General features: G+C 39.7%; 1 protein-coding gene across 2 annotated transcripts in view; it reads left to right on the top strand.

Annotated features, from left to right (window-relative positions):
* Nucleotides 1–17,039, top strand: part of atp10b (ATPase, class V, type 10B) — a 299,005-nt gene that overhangs the window by 146,648 nt on the left and 135,318 nt on the right. The window lies entirely within an intron of this gene.

Here is a 17,039-nt window from a genome sequence, read left to right as displayed (position 1 = left end):
TTTGGCCCTTGGGCCAAATGATCGCATTAGCACAATATTGCCCACCCAAGGTGGGCATATCAGGGGGAAAGATTTGATCATTTGGCTACCTCACCAAATGGGCAAATCTTACCATGTATGGCCACCTTTACTCTCCATAGACATCAAAAGTACAATGTAAAATGTTGCCTACACAAGTCCCTCTCTTCCATATACTCTCTTACCTCTGCCACTCAATCACTATACTAGTTCTGTTTTTTTGTCTACTTTTCTTCCAAATATTTTCACCTGTACATACAAATGTTGGGTTAAATATATAATAACAGAAATGTATGCTTTGGGGCCTGTAGTGGCAGAATGCAGATAAGAGACCAAGCTCCTGTGCTTACAGACAATTTGGATACTGCACTGCCAAGTCCATCTATACTTAACCACAGCCATTGGACTCTTTGTTAATAATAAATTAAAGGTAAAATGTACTGCACTGTTAAAATATGAGCAGCCCTTTATCTTTAAACGGAGAATGTGGAAATCATCACTGGATATAGCCACAGATTTAAATTAGTCTCTAAAAATAAAATTAGCAATGCTTTTAATCTCTTAATCACTTTATCACACACAAAGTTCTACAAGGAAATATGTTTTGGTTCCAACTGGTTTTACAACATTTTTATTACATTTCCTAGCACATTCATGAAATAATAAATAGTCAGGGTTGTTTTCTTATTTATGTTTTATTACTGTGTTTTCTCTGCTTCCAAACCATTTGTAAAAGAAAAATAAAACCAAGGGTCAAGCTTAAAAAAGGCAATTTGAAGGAAAGGGAATTGCTAGAAGATAGGCAAGAAAGAAATAAAATTTAAAAGAATGAGAGAAGGGTATTCCTATAAATCAATGTTTTATGTCTTGAATATTACAACATTTTATACTTAAGCTCTCCATTACATTTGGAAAGAAAATGTATTGTGTGATGCACTAGGGGCTATACACTGCAAGGCCCGTTGCTATTGTTCTGATCGTTTGGGCCAACAGCTTGGCTTCTCTTCACCTCTATAAACGCTGGCAGATATGATTCCTCATCAAATAAAATATTTCCACATACCTGATTCCCAAAGCAACTGATATCCAGCAGAATACATGAATATCAGCCATGATTGGCCGGCTGTCATATGTGTAACAAATATCTTCCAAAACGTAATTTTATACAGTTGTGTCAGCACATGTATGGTCAACTGTACTCTTCTACTCTTCTGTGCCCAACCATCATTGTTCTTTTCTATTCGGCTTTTACTTATCAGCAGAAAAGTGATGAATGGAAATGTTCCCCCAAGATCCAAAATCTTTACTTTGATCTGATCAGCTCAGACCAGATTCCTTCGGTGATGAGATGTGATTCCAGCTTTACAAGATATGATCAACTGACAGATATTCTGAAAGCTTACCCACGCTTAATAAAAATGATGGGTAATTATCAGATATGAGCCAGTAGCGTAACTATAAAGTAAGCAGACCCCACATGGCAGGGGCCCACCTTCAAAGGTTTTTTTTATTTTTTTTTCCGGGGGGGGGGGGAAGCTGGTTCAGTGTTACACCACTAAGCCTCAAACTAAGGGGCACATTTATCAAAGTACAATTGATTCTGAATACAAAAAAATGTTTTTTGTTTTATTTATAGAACTGTGCGTATCTTCTGTGTTTTTTTCATTAATTTGCTCAACTTTTTAGTACTTTGCGACAAATTTTACATTAAGGTAAGTGCGAAAGTTTCAGATTCATTAAAACTTCGTTATCGTGACTTTCCTTGGGCCAGGTTGGAGCTGCAGAGTGCCATTGAGACCTATGGGAGGCTTTTCTTGGGCCAGGTTGGAGCTGCAGAGTGCCATTGAGCCCTATGGGAGACTTTCCTTGGGCCGGGTTGGAGCTGCAGAGTGCCATTGAGCCCTATGGGAGGCTTTTCTTGGGCCAGGTTGGAGCTGCAGAGTGCCATTGAGCCCTATGGGAGACTTTCCTTGGGCCAGGTTGGAGCTGCAGAGTGCCATTGAGCCCTATGGGAGGCTTTCCTTGGGCCGGGTTGGAGCTGCAGAGTGCCATTGAGCCCTATGGGAGACTTTCCTTGGGCCGGGTTGGAGCTGCAGAGTGCCATTGAGCCCTATGGGAGACTTTCCTTGGGCCGGGTTGGAGCTGCAGAGTGCCATTGAGCCCTATGGGAGGCTTCCAAAAACATGCACAGAAGGATCAAAGTCAGAAAGGTTTTCCGGGCATTTATGATCAGATACAAAATATTTATGACTTTCAGATTGCCAATACAATATTATTGATAGATATTATCGTAAGCATTTTCGTGACATTTACAATCATCACAAATTATCGTATCTAATCTGAATTTTACCCATTCAAACTCATACTTTGATGAATCTGGCCTTAAGTGTTGTCCATTATACCCTCAATCTCCACCTCTTTGTTCTACACCGACAGCTTCAGAATATCTGAATGGGGTCTATCTGGTACTGAGGCCCGGGAAAATGATTCCCTTGGATGCCAATTCCCCCATTAGGAAAGTGTGTAAAAGTTCAGAATGGGATATGGAACACTCGAGGTTATTGTCACCATGGAGGTTAATAAATTGTTAGCCAAAATCTTCTTTACCTCGTACTGGTTAATGGTTGTTTTGTATATAAATCTGAATGTTCAGTTTATACACCCATTTATTGTACAGCACTGTATAATATGTTAGTGCTTCATAAATACATAATAATAATAAGTTAAGGTTTAACCTGATCCAGACTACGGGTGAGCTAAAGTCTTTATCTCTGGTCACATTCACAGTTCATACTGGACCAAAATGTAAAATACCCGCAAGGGATCCATATTGCTATGGGATGTTATAACTGTAGAGAAATTCTGAGTTCTGTATTTGATGACTGCTGGAATTTTAATCTTACATCCGGATGTTTGCCCAGTGATTTCAGATGACTCACAGGCAGACAATTAGGGATTAATGGACACCGGTGAGACATTACCTTAAAGCATGCCTTACCGCAATATTATGTAAATACAGAGGATAATGTCACTTCTCTGCCGCATGTGTTTAATAATACCATTAAGGAGGCTATTTTCAGCACCTATGATACATAAAAAAAAAAGACTTGCACAAATTAGATAACATTACAAACACAACCCACACCCAAAGTCCTTACCAGCTGTCCGACCCTCACACGCGGCTTCTCCACATTATTTCTAAATTGCACTTTTCAAATACAATGCATTCGGAATTAGAAAGCCGAGCAGCGTGAACCAATAAATATTACTCTGTGGCAGATAATCTTTAGATAGGATTTCCTATATGCTGTTGGGAGAAAAAAAAAAACGAAGGCTGCCAGAAATCTGACAAACAGCGGACTGCAGCATTTGAATTATTCATCTGGATGCTGCCTGCAGGAGTGTTCCATTGCTGTGCTGTATTAACATAGCAGTGGTTTCATGGGCAATTTCATTCTGTTCTTTTAATTCCGCTACATTTTATTCACTGTCTTGCCTGTGCATGTTCTAAAATGCTCATTGCGCTTGGCACGCATTTAGGCTGTTTGGCATGATGAGCACATTTTGGTGAGAAAATGGAACCTTGCTGTGGGTTTCTATAACAGGAATGAGCTGCGTGTTTCTTCTTGCTTTATCCCTTTGAGAGGTAGTGTAATATAAGGCACAAAGTTGGTACCAGTGTCAGTAACCTAATAGCAGCCAAGGAGGTGACCGATAAATGTCACCTGCATAAAGGCTTACTAGACTGTGAGGGGGTTTTACCTTACCCCCTTACTGTGTTTATTGAGGCTACTAGTGGTGTCAGAATGTAGATCATTTTGGATTGCTTGCCAAAACCGCTATAGTGTTGTCTACAAGTAGCCCTAGACCTGCCAGTCATCTAAAAAATATGGCTTAAGGCTGATGCCACACGTGGTGTTTTTACACTGCGTATTTTCTAATTCTCTCGGCGGCTGAAAAATGCGCCTTATCATCATCCATAGAAATAACTTGAAAAGACTCAAAGCAAACCACACAATGCGTAAATACGCTAGAAAACGACTTAGCACGGATTTTTCAAGCGTTTGCCGAAATACGCCAGTATTTGCACAGCAAGCTATTCCGATGTATACACAAAGGCAGCTGCCAGACCTAGCGGAAATACGCTGCGTTTTTTTACTATTTCGCATTATTAGCACCATGGAAACGGGATTTGCTACGTCACCAGTACTAGGCTGAAAAACGCCATAGTCAGGGGCTCTGTGGTTTGTGCGGAGTTTTTAGGCTGAGAAAATACGCAGCGTAAAAACGCCACGTGTGGCATCAGCCTTAGGGCTGTGGCAGAATAAGCAGCCTGATCTCCACTTGAAGTAGTAGCAGTTGTTACCCTAGATTCCTATCTTTCTGTTTTCTGAATAATTATTTGATAGCCCCAGGATGCCTGTGTGACAAGGCAAGGCTGCCAAGAAGGGTTTTTATGGGGTTTTTTTTATTAAAAACTTCACAAGAAAAGATTAACATAACTCAGAACAACATGCTGGCCAATAATTTCAACTTACAACCAAAATTCCCCCCTCCCCAGTCAACTGGCCAAATGTCCCGATGAAGAACCTGACAATTGGACAAAAGCAGTCTCAGTCCTAGGAAGAGTCTATGCCTTTGCCATGAATTTCCGAAAGAGGATGATGGAAAATCAAAACTCTTTACGTCCATAGGAATTTGTTGCTCCCGGTGGTCTAAATGAGCAAAATCCCAAATATTGAGCTTGGCAGGTCCAGAAAGCTCCAGGGAGGGACTAAGAGAGTTGGTGTTTTAGTGTGGAGTGGGGTGTAAGACATTTTGGAGCAGAGACTGTGGCCAGGGTAAAGGGCACAAGTAGGTCAGACCTTGTTCCTAGTAAGTACTTTGTCACTGTGTTTGGGTGGGTTTTTGTAAAGTGAAAGTAGAAATAAGTCAAATCGACTGTCTTTCTTAAACACCTTTTGCCAGTCATGCAACTGCCGAGATGTAAAAATCTGCTCAGTGCAGTCAACTTTATCCTAACTTCCTCTTGTTATTGTAAGTGCTTTGAGCAACTTCAGATTTAGTCACTTCAGCGTTTTCTGAGCACTGATCAATGCCATGCTTAGCGGTCTCGCAACCTTAAATTAACTCTCATTACCACTATTTGTCAATGAATAATGGCGTGTCTGCATTCTACCAAAAGGTTTGTGTTTAAAGGGCTTTGTGGCTTTTCAGCTGGTTAGCAATTTATTTTACATCCTGTAGCCCTTTTTAGAGCTAGATCTATTGTTTTCCAGGCCAGAATTTCTCCATTTCTCTCTGTTTGTCTAATGGAATAATCAGTGCATGAGTAAGTGATCATTTTTAACCCCTTAATTATTTTCCTCAGTTCCCAGTGCTGTTTAAATTAGTGTGATGATAACACGTATGGCTTTGACTGCCTAAAAATGCTCTGTCTTTGGCATATGTGCTGTCAGAGGGAAATCTTATGGGAACACTGTAATATCAAGTGCAAGTGACTGCAGGCAAGGAAGGGGATTTTGGCTGAGAATACAGGGAAATCAACTTACAACCAACTAACACCGCCCATAGTCTGTAGTGTCATGATCATTGCTTTACATAGTAACTTAGTACATGGTTATTCAGGTTAAAAAAAGACACGTGTCCATCAAATTCAAACCTGACTTACTGCTAGTTGATCCAGGAGAATGCAAAGAACCCCATCTAGAGCCTTTTTTAATTTGCTTCAAAGTGGTAAAATTCCTTCCTGACTCCAACATGGCAATTGGACCTGGATCAACTTTGTACTAAGGGCTAATTTCAACAGCCATCAACCCCTAAGCTTTCTAATGTATCTGCCAGTACTGTTACTGGTTCAGGAGGAAGACATTTCCACACCTTCACAACTCTTACTGTAAAACAGCATTTTGATTTATTCTTATCTAATGGGTGCCCTTGTGTCTGCTGAAAGGACCTACTGGATAATAAAGTATCAGAGAGTTTATTGTATAGTCCCCTTAGATATTTATACATAATTATCATGTGTCCCCTTAAAATTACCCTTTGCACCTGAAAATCTAATACAGCTCAAAACCGTGTTTGCCCTTTTTGACTTGCATTGCTTGCTACATCCAAGTTTATTATCTACAAGTAACCCTAGGTCCATCTCCATTATGGATTTACCTAACAAAGTCTGTTTAAGGGTATAAGTGGCTGCGTATTTTTACATCCCAGGTACATAACATCATTCATCAATATTGAATCTCATCTGCCACTTAGCCGCCCAGATTGCTAGTTTGTCAGGATCCTGCTGCAAGGATGCCATATCCTGGATTGCATTGGCTGGGCTGCATAATTTGGTGTCATCTACAAACACTGATAACATGGCAAACACTTACAGTACCCTCCCCTAAGTCATTAAGGAACAAATTAAATAAATAGGAACCCAATAAAAAATCCTGCAGGACTTCACTAAGAACCCTACTCTAGGGTATAGAATGTTCCATCATCAATCATCCTCTGTAAAGTTTCCTATCCAGGTACAAACAACATTACCAACACCAAGAGATGCTTTGCCAAAATCCAAATAGACAACATCTACTGCCAAGCCACTTTCCAAATTACATAGTAACATAGTAACATAGTAAGTTGGGTTGAAAAAAGATGTACGTCCATCACGTTCAACCATAATGCCTATATATAACCTGCCTAACTACAAGTTGATCCAGAGGAAGGCAAAAAACCCCATCTGAAGCCTCTCTAATTTGCTGCAGAGGGGAAAAAATTCCTTCCTGACTCCAAGATGGCAATCGGACCAGTCCCTGGATCAACTAGTACTAAGAGCTATCTCCCATAACCCTGTATTCCCTCACTTGCTAAGAAGCCATCCAGCCCCTTCTTAAAGCTATATAATGTATCAGCCAGCACGACGATTCAGGGAGGGAATTCCACAACTTCACAGCTCTCACTGTAAAAAATCCTTTCGAATATTTAAATGGAACCTCCCTTCTTCTAAACGGAGTGGGTGCCCTCGTGTCCGTTGGAAGGACCTACTGGTAAATAAAACATTAGAAAGGTTATTATATGATCCCCTTATATATTTATACATAGTTATCATGTCACCTCTTAAGCGCCTCTTCTCCAGTGTAAACAGACCCTACTTACCTTATTATAAACAGTAATTACATTTGACCTATCCTCCACAAAGCCATGCTAATTACTACCCATGATGCCATTCTCCAAAACATAATCTTGAATGTGAGGTTATGATGCTCAGAGCTTTGCTTCAACAAAGTGTGATTTGCCCAAGGTCTTGCCCATAAGATATACTAGACTGTATCTGTGCGCAATATAAATATAAGTAAAATGAATGTTATCAAGGTAATTTCCTCATTATTATTAAAATATTACCTTCACAGTGCTACTTTTTCATTAGACTATATTTTTTATACATTATCTAAATTTTATTTCTTTCTTGACACTTCTTCAATTACCTTTAGAACTATGTACACTGATTGGCTGATGCAACCTAACTTGTAAGTGTGCCTTTGGTTTGTTTGTGTGCACTGTGAATTATATGATCCCAGGGGATGACATTTAGTACTAATTTTATATTTAGGATTATCCAATGGAACACATTGCAAACAGTATATTAACTGAGGGTATAGTTTTCTTTTAAGGTAATCTGCCATTAAAACACCTCTCTGAAGAGCATCCCACAGCCCCACCCTTTCTAATCTGAAGGGGTGGCATTTTGGCCTTTGTTCTTTTCTGCTACTTGCTTATAATGTTCTCTAATGTTATTGTAAATGTATCATTTCCAATCACAAGCACCTCTTATCCAGAGAAATTAAACCCACCTCTGACAGTCTTTTCTAATAGCTTAAATGTTCCATTCGCCTTTACCAGTTTAGCCACTTTTAGAGCTCATTAATATCCCTCTTAAAGAAGAACTAAAGCCTAAGAATAAATATGTCTATACAGTATATTGTGAGTGTGTCCCTAAGCGCAGGTAAGTGCCAGCAGCACAGAGCAAGGGCAGGGAATCAGCAGAAAAAAGATGGGGGGCTACTGGGCCATCTTTGGGGGCACAGATCTTCCTAGCTAAAGAGCTGTGGTTGCCTTGGACTGGTACAAAGGCCCACAACATCATGTACAACATTTCCACCCTACTTTAGTTAGGCTTTAGTTCTCCTCTAAGGACAGGGGCCAATATATTACACTGCATACTTAAGGTGTTGTCTTGCTAGTCTAGGTTTCTTTTCCTTTCAAAATATTTCCTACCACAGTAAAACTAACAACCCTTTAGTTGAAAGGTCGACAACATGGAACATGACAAATGGAACCACTTAGCAATTCCCCAGTCTCTAGGTACTGTCCCAGGCTTCGAAGAATCATGGAAGATTAATTAAAGTAGTTGGACAGCCAGAGAGCTAAGCTCCTTTATTACCCTGTCATAAATACTAACATGTCTTGGACCTTTGTTTACTTTCATGTGTTGTTTTATTTTGAACTTTCTCCCATCACCTTGCTTACAGTATTTGGCAAACAAAACAATCTGTAGCTACAGCCATTAATCTCTAATGCAGGGCAGGTTATTGACAATTCTTTGGTTAAACCACATTCTACTCTCTGCTGACCAACAGTTATTATTAGACTTCTATGAATGCAGGGAACTTTGAAGAGAGATAAACAGAGATCATTTGGTCCATCAAGTGCCACAGGTAATTTCTGCAAGTACATGCACCATGGGCAACTCGGCTAGGGAAGGAGGAGGACTCAACTCATGTTCTAAGGCCAAGTAGAATTAACAATGCTGCCTTTGTTTTCTACTGGCAGCAATGAACTCTTCATTTTGAATCTTTTTGCTCTTGTATTTTATCTGTAACCAAAACCCTTGTTCTAAGTGGAAGTAAAAACCTGTGTACACTAATAGTTATTTAGTTTGTACTGCTCTGCCACTTCCTACAAACAGTAACTCCATGGACCTTTTGAGCAAATCTTCTCCTGATATCCCCCCCTATGGGTGGGCGATATTGGGCCAAAATGGGGCCAAACTATTGAATTAGAATGACGGGTATAGGCTATGGCTGTATAGACACTTGGAAACAAAGTACATAGTGCAAATCATATATTTGAGAAACAGATAGTTAATGCTAGGGGCCCATAGAGTTAACTTTCCTTTTCTATCAATTTTAAACATGCGAGTGAATATGTTCTCAGAATGTAGGCTTCCAAGTCCAAAGACCACTCTATGGATAAAGCATATACTGTATGTTGTAATATAACTATATCACCCTTCCTCCTGGCTCTTCCAAAAAATGTCTCAGCTGAGAGAAAAGGGTCACAATATAACAAAACTCTACACTTCCTTCTATCTTTGACATTTATTTTATATTTCTATTTAATTCCTATGGGGTTCATTTTTTGTATCCCCTTGCAACCTCTAACAGTGACTGCAAAAAGAGATGCTTTTCAATTACTATCTGGCCAGCAGTGATATCCCCCATCCTTATGGCCCGCTCTTTCTCTTCCCCATTTCCTCACTTCAGTTCTGAACTAAATCTTTTTTCCCATAAAACAAATCCCAACATTTCCAAATAATAGCAAAATCATCTAATATATTATTCTGAAGACCTTCTGGAGACCTTTACGAGACATCTACATAATTCATGCTCTCGTATAATTCTCCCTTCAGTTGAAATAGAATGTGATTATCAGTTCTTTGCTACTAGATTTGAGGATGTTATTTACTACTGTAAACTGGATTTAGCATGGAGATTTTGTCTTCTAAATATTAAAGGGTTGAACTTAAGGTCTATAAGAAAAAAGCCCCCTTAGATAACTTATAACTCAAAATCAGCTTAATGAAGTCATTTATTTTAAATGTGTTGTGAAAAGTCCTAGTTGGCTCTAAATATTGAACAATTTTAAGAAACAAAATCCAGAAATATCCTATGCAATTGCCCTGCTGAGTTGTGCCGTCCTATAATAGTATTGGGTATGTTCTCCTCTACATTGGCATACACTGGGTTTTTTTATCATACCAAATTTCTAGTTGACAAACCTTTTTTCTGCCCCAGTAACCCCAGTAGCATTTTATTTGACCTGTCACAGTGATAGAACCAAATTATTTTGTGTTCAGTGGAAATAAACCAATGACATTTATATATAAATGAGGTAGTGGAGCCCAATGACATCCCATGCCATAATATATGATCTGATTATTCATGGCTATTACTGATTCCAAATGGCAAAGCTTGCCAATTTATCATAAAGCCAGGGCATCCAGTGAGTAAATGTGCTCACTTGCAGATCTGTGTGTGTTCAGGTAATTAGATCCCTAGTCCCAAACCACTGCAATAATAAATAATCTCCTGTATCACTTTTGCATGCATTGCTTGTACATTGTGTCAAGCGGAAAAAATAACATGATCACATGATATACCTTAGGCTTACCTATAGGCTTTCTGAAAATTAAAACAAATACAACTGGTCTTCCCCATGCCAACAGTGACAATTTTGTGGATCTCTTCACATGAAAACACAACAACACGATGATTGAAGTAGTTATGGGTGATGATATCCTAAAAGGCCAGACAACTAGGGAAAGGATTTGGGGACCTGAGTTGCTCCAAACTCACTGGTTGTGCCTTGTGGAAAGATAGCAAAAGTCCTTGCATTGTTTGGTTATGAAAACACTTCATACTTAGGGATGAGCAAATCTGTCCCGTTTCGCTGCTCCAGAAAATTTGTGAAACGTTGTTTATTTGACACGACTGTGACTTTTTTTGACATGTAGCGAATTTTTCCATAGCAAATTTTCGCGAAAATTTTGAAAAACAATTTGCCAATAGCGAAATGTGGAAATTCGCTGCGAATCCATGCCTGCTGAAAAAATTTGCTCATCACTATTCATAATCGCATCCTTGGAACAGATGGAATTCCACTGATGCGTCTATCAGGGTATTTAAAGGTAATATACAGTATATTTATTTTTAAGTAAATCTAGTAACTTCTCCCCAGCTTACAGACAGCATGCAGGAACTACTTAACCCACAATGCATTGCACTGTAATCTTCCTTTTCTTATTGATATCACGTGCAGATAATTGTGGGATTTGGAGGATGCAGACTTAAAGTAGTCAGCCAGATACCAGGGAGTCAGGCTTAGCTAACTGTCCCAAATCATTCTATTACATGACTACTGCAGCGTCCAGCCCGTTGTGCCCCTTTACCCTCCCCCTGTGCCCACAATAAAGCAACGGACGACTTAATTGGGGAGAGAAGGTCGCAGTTGTTTGTTGCAAATTATTTAAAATAAATCAGCAATTATATATAGATATAACCAACCATAATTTTTATTAAACCGTTTGTAAATCCAAACATTAAACAACAGTCAAATTACTAATATCCTCCAAAGACGTCTGACCCTGAGCCCAGGCCCGGAGCCTGTGTCCTGTCTACTATCCAAGTCCCATTCTGGATTATCCATCTCCCTGGGGACTCCAGGCCTACCCAGTTACCCACTCACCTTACCCACTGTACCTTTTTAATTTCCTCTGGGGCTCAAAGTCGACCCCACCCCCCTCACTGCGACTATTGATTCCCACCTATTAGGGAGGAGGGAGGGATGCTGACTGCTCCTGCTCCTCCTGCCTGCCCAAAAGTCTGGTGAGCTCACATCCGAGGAGGTCCTTCTTTTTCTTGCTCTGAACCTGTAACTAAGATATCCGGTGGGGGGGTTGGGGGAAGGGGTTGTCCTCCTAGCTTGATCATGCCCTTCCTCCCTTTCATTTTTCTCGGGTCATTGGGTTCCCTTAAAAGTCATGAAACCGCTACATATTTTGAAATTTATGTATATTGCAATGGTCAACAAAATAGCAGAATGCTGGCCGTAGGTAGGGTTAGCACAACTATCTGCAGGCTAGAAAGGTTTTCACCCCTAGAAAGGTGAAATTGGCATAATCAAGGAGACTATGCAGAAGGGAAGGGGAGGATAAAGGAGGAGAGCAGAATACTCCGTCAGCCCCACTAGGTTTTTCACATTTTCCCTAGTAAGTGGATATATAGCATTGTTTTCCTGGGTGGGTGGGGCAGGGGAAAGGTGAAGTAGGACCTCTTTATTGTCTCTTGCCAATGTGGCCTCCATATACCCCATGCTGACTGGTAAAAAACAGAATTGGAAGTCAGATGTACATATTGCAGCTGCTGAACGAGCCTTTGAGTACAGGACACGTGATGTAGTTCTTAAGCACAGACAAACGGCATTTGTTGAACAGGCCTTGCTGACTTCTTCCTATAGAGCAAAATAAAGACTTCACTGTTCTGGTGACAGCCCTGATCCAGATTATTCCACGCGTATTCCTATTCCGCAAAATCATTTCCACTGCCTAAAAGAAGAAAAGCTGCTTGCACATGGTCCCCATTCAGCGTTAAATCTCTATTAAACCTGTGCTATTTATAGCAGGAATAGAGTGGTGAGTATTTTTGGTTGTGCAAATAACGTTAATAACCGGAGGATGATTTTGACTCTGACCTTCAAACACTGTGATACAAAAGAAATTGTGGCCAAAGGTGTAATTGTCTGTGTTAAAGTTCATTTGGATGTTTATTCACTCTAATAACATATTGATTTGTGTTGCTGGAGGTTTTCTCTCTAAATGACATTATAGCTGAGCAATAGTTATCCTGAATGTCAAAGTTGGATGAAGCTTTTATACAAACAAAACTAACTCTTGAAATACAAGAGATGTTAATTCCTAAACCATAACCTAAACTTTTGCCGTGTAATTGTTATATCTCTGAGAAGAAGCCAGCATATGCTTTACATAGTAGAGTATGGTACTGTGTGGCTAATAATTATAGTGTAAATATTCAGGAAGCAGACCCCTCCCCTGGTCATGGGGGGGGGGGGGGGCAGAACGTGAAATGTGCTTCCTCTATAGTTGTTAGAAATACCCCCTCCCCGTGGCACTCTCTTACCTATCCCAGTGTGAGTGGGAGGGAATGCAGGGGGATGCAGGAAGGTGGGTGGAGGGCTCAGGTAGGGGTTGCTGTTGATGCCTGGCCTCTTCAAAGATTTTTTGCTGGGGAAGGGCGCCATGCTGTTGTTGCGTTGTGTTGTTGTGCCGTGTTGCTGTTGCGCCACTGAATACAAATGTACTGTATGTGAAGAAATAAAATGATAAAGAGATGTTATAGAACCTTGTGGCTAATTGCCCTTGTCCAAGTTTTTTATTAAAAGGTGTATTTCAGACGGTTTGGCGAAATAGGTGGTACTCGGTTATTAGATATCCTTTATATCTCTCTATAATAGACCTCCCTGGTATGACCTAGCTTTCCTTAAGACTCATTCTCGTCCTCCTTGTTGATGTGGTCATTAAACCGGCTAGTCCCAAACTACTTCTGACATTTCTCAATGTAATTATGTTCAATAATCAGCTATAACATCTATAAAGATTCTCATTCATCCAGATCATACACATTTACAATATCTAATAGAATTAAGTCTAAAGCAACTGGTTTTTCTGATTTTTCTTGAAAAAGTAATTGTGTGTCAAGAAAAACTCAAAAATGTCAGTTACTTTAGACTTAATTCTACTAGATATATTACTCAGTTAGAATATTGCAGTTTTTTGTGGGTTTTTTTTTTTTGCAACTTGAATTTTCATTGGTTCATTTAAGTTGTCTTACAACTTATAGAAAAGTTGTACACTGAAGTCATATAAGAATCAAGAATGTAAAGGAAAATAAAAACAAACAATGCATAATGCAGCATAAAGATTAGTTACATCTATGGAGGCGAGACATTCCCAGGTTGTACAGAGATAGGGCCCATCCGATAACATTCCAGTTTTTAATGGGCTAAAGTGCAGAAGAAGGCTGTGAAGGAGGGGTTTTTCCTGAAAAAAAAAACCACCTTTTTTAAACCATTTCATTAAGAAGTTATTTTTCTGCTGGTTGATAAATACTTTCTGGGGTTTGAAAAACCCATATCAAATCATTCACACAAAGGTGACATTTTTCACATTGCACCTATTTTGACAGTAACACGTTTTATTACATTTCCCCACTTGAGTCTAGTGATTCCAGAGTCTTCCAAATTTGTATCCAAATATTTTTCCAGTACTTGTCAGGATTGTAAAGCTGAGATGGAATAGGGTTAGTACAGACTTTACTACACCTGGGCTGTTCAGGTAGGAAAGGGAGTGGGCTAAGGGTTATGTCTAGTGTCAGACAAAAATCTGGTACTGGTCCTAGCACTGCATTCCTTCTATCAGATAAGCTCTGATTGTTTAAGATTTATTATTATTATCAATGTTGCAAAATAGGTGGGTCTTTGCCACCCGTGCACTGAGTCAGGGCCTCTTGGCAGCCCATAGGAAGCCCCCCATAGAAGGGCCAATAAGCAGCCTACTTCCTCTAGAGATGCCATTGTATGGCCAGCTTTAGACCCTATAGTTGATAGCTTTGTCTGCTGAAAAACCTTCAAATATAGAAAGTGGTCACCTGTTTGTTTTCGTATGCGGATGGTGCAAACTTTTTTCTAAATGCGTGAGATGATGACGCAGATTCACAACATACAACAGTACAACACGTCACTCTATGCATTTACAGTATATAAAAAAATGGATAGATTTATTTAAATGGAGTGACTGTGTGAGCCATCTGAGACAAACGTCTAAAGTTTGCTGCATCTGTATATTTTCACTTTTGGAACATTGCTAAAGCTAAACTGCTATTTTGCAGTCCACAATAAAAGTTGCTCAAAAAAGTAATATCCTCGGCAGGAATCTTAAAAGTACAGCCTGGAACAAGGGGTAATCACAACGGCCCCTGCTGTTCTCTGGTTGTGTGCTGTGTATAAAATATATATGTGCATCAGTAAAGTCTACAAGCTGAGCCTGCTAGGAAATTGTGTGCCAAATTGTTATTAAAAATTGCCCAAAAAACCCCCCTGTGCTCAATGGCCCTGTTTAAAATAAACCTCTTCTGTCAAAGAATTGGTTGCTAAATAGGCTGATTATTGTAGTTCTTGGAAAGCTTTCGTAATACAGATGGCAGTGCAATGCAAGATATTCCAGCACACTGGTACTCCCCTGCCCACACGTCTTATTCTACAGCATCTTCCCTACAAATACATATAAAGTAATTACTCAGCTTTAAAAATGTGTGGATTTAGACGTCCTACCATGGTGTTAACGGGGTGATGAATTTGTTATATAGCTCTAGCTCCAAGTGTACCAACACTATATCTGCCTCCTAAAAGCAATGAGCTAATTATATGGTTCTTAGTAGTGAAATGAAGTCATGTGCCAATGGAGAGTCATACTTCCTATTAGAGAGACAGTAGGAATTAGTATTTATTATATGCTTAATAAAAGAGTTTATACTGGGGTTCCTCATGGAAAGGGACAGGTGAGTGTGTGATCCAGAGGCTGACTAACTGCTGTATTCCAAAAAACTCTAGGTAATGCTTTTGTGTATGCCTAACCCAAACACTATCCATTGCAGCTCTCTCTTTATAAGTAAGCTTTATAATATTATCCAAGATGTGAATTACTGTGAAATGTTAATTCTATGATATAAAAATCTGTACACCCCCTCCCCACCACCCTTTCCTTTATATTTTTTCTGTACCCCCCTCCCCCTATTAAAATGCTATAAATAAAGATTTAAAAAAAAAACAAAAAACACTATCCATTGCAAGGACTTAATAGATACCTGCTTCTATCTACAAAGCAGCTATGTTATAAGTAGGGATGTAGCGAACCTCACAAAAAAAGTTCGCGAACCCGTTTGCGAACTTCTGCCAAAAAGTGCGAACTTTTGCGAACTTTGCGAACCCCATAGACTTCAATGAGAAGGCGAAATTTAAAACCTAGAAAAGCCATTTCTGGCTAGAAAACTGATTTTAAAGTTGTTTAAAGGGTGCCATGACCTGGACAGTGGCATGCAGGAGGGGGATCAAGGGCAAAAATGTCTCTGAAAAATACGTTGTTGACACAGCGTTGCGTTTTGTGCTGTAAAGGGCAGAAATCACACTACATTTCTAAACTTGTGTAATAAACTGCTTTTACAAGGACTATTGGGTTATAGCAGATGAGATCAGCAGGACAGCTGTCCCCAGCAGCTACATACAGAGCAGTAGAAAGTAGATTACTAGTCAGCAAAGCTACCTAAACTTTCCCTCAAACCCCTGCACAGCTCTCTCCCTATGCTAACTCATCAAGCACACACAGGCAGAATGTAAAATGGCTGCTGGGCTTCGGTTTATATATGGAAGGGAGTGGTCCGGGGGTGGTCCAGGAGGGAGAGCTGCCTGATTGGCTGCCATGTATCTGCTGGCTCTGGGGTGAGAGGTCAAAATTTGGCTCCAGCTAAGGCGAACCCAAAATTGCGAACATCGCTAAAAGTTCGCGAACTTGCGAACACCCGATTTTCGTGCGAATTAGTTCGCCGGCGAACAGTTCGCTACATCTCTAGTTATAAGTTTCTGCCTCTAGGTCCAAGTTTCTGCCTCTAGGTCCTATTTATGTAACTGTCTATAGGTAATGGTTATTACCCAAAGCTCAGGCTCAAAACTGCAAACCTGTATTTTCTGCTCCTGGTACTTATAACCACTATTTTCAATTTCAAGCACTGCCATTGGTCTGTGAACAACCAACAGTCATCTTTTTTTTTTCCGAAACTTTTTTTCCGTGACTTTATCAGCAGCTATTTCTTTGTCAACCAATTTTGTTAAGTCCTTGGGCAGGCAAAAAAAAAACATGAACAGAGGCCCATTGTAAAATCTTCTGCAAACTGCAGGAACAAAATTATTTAAGAATTCTGTCATAATTTTATAAAGTACTTTTTATTTCTAAATTACACTGGTTACATAGGAAGTGATTCACTCTACCATTTAAAATTTCATTCTTGAACCAACAAATGTATTTTTTATAGCTGTAATATTGTGTAGGCGCCATCTCAGTGCATTGTGCCTGAGTCTGAGCTTTCAGAAGGAACCAGCGCTACACATGAGAACTGCTTTCAGGT

Source organism: Xenopus tropicalis, chromosome 3, assembly GCF_000004195.4.
Source record: "Xenopus tropicalis strain Nigerian chromosome 3, UCB_Xtro_10.0, whole genome shotgun sequence".
In the NCBI taxonomy this organism is placed as follows: Eukaryota; Metazoa; Chordata; class Amphibia; order Anura; family Pipidae; genus Xenopus; species Xenopus tropicalis.
The sequence above is the reverse complement of the archived record's forward strand: the minus strand, read 5'-3'. Positions and strand labels throughout refer to the sequence as shown.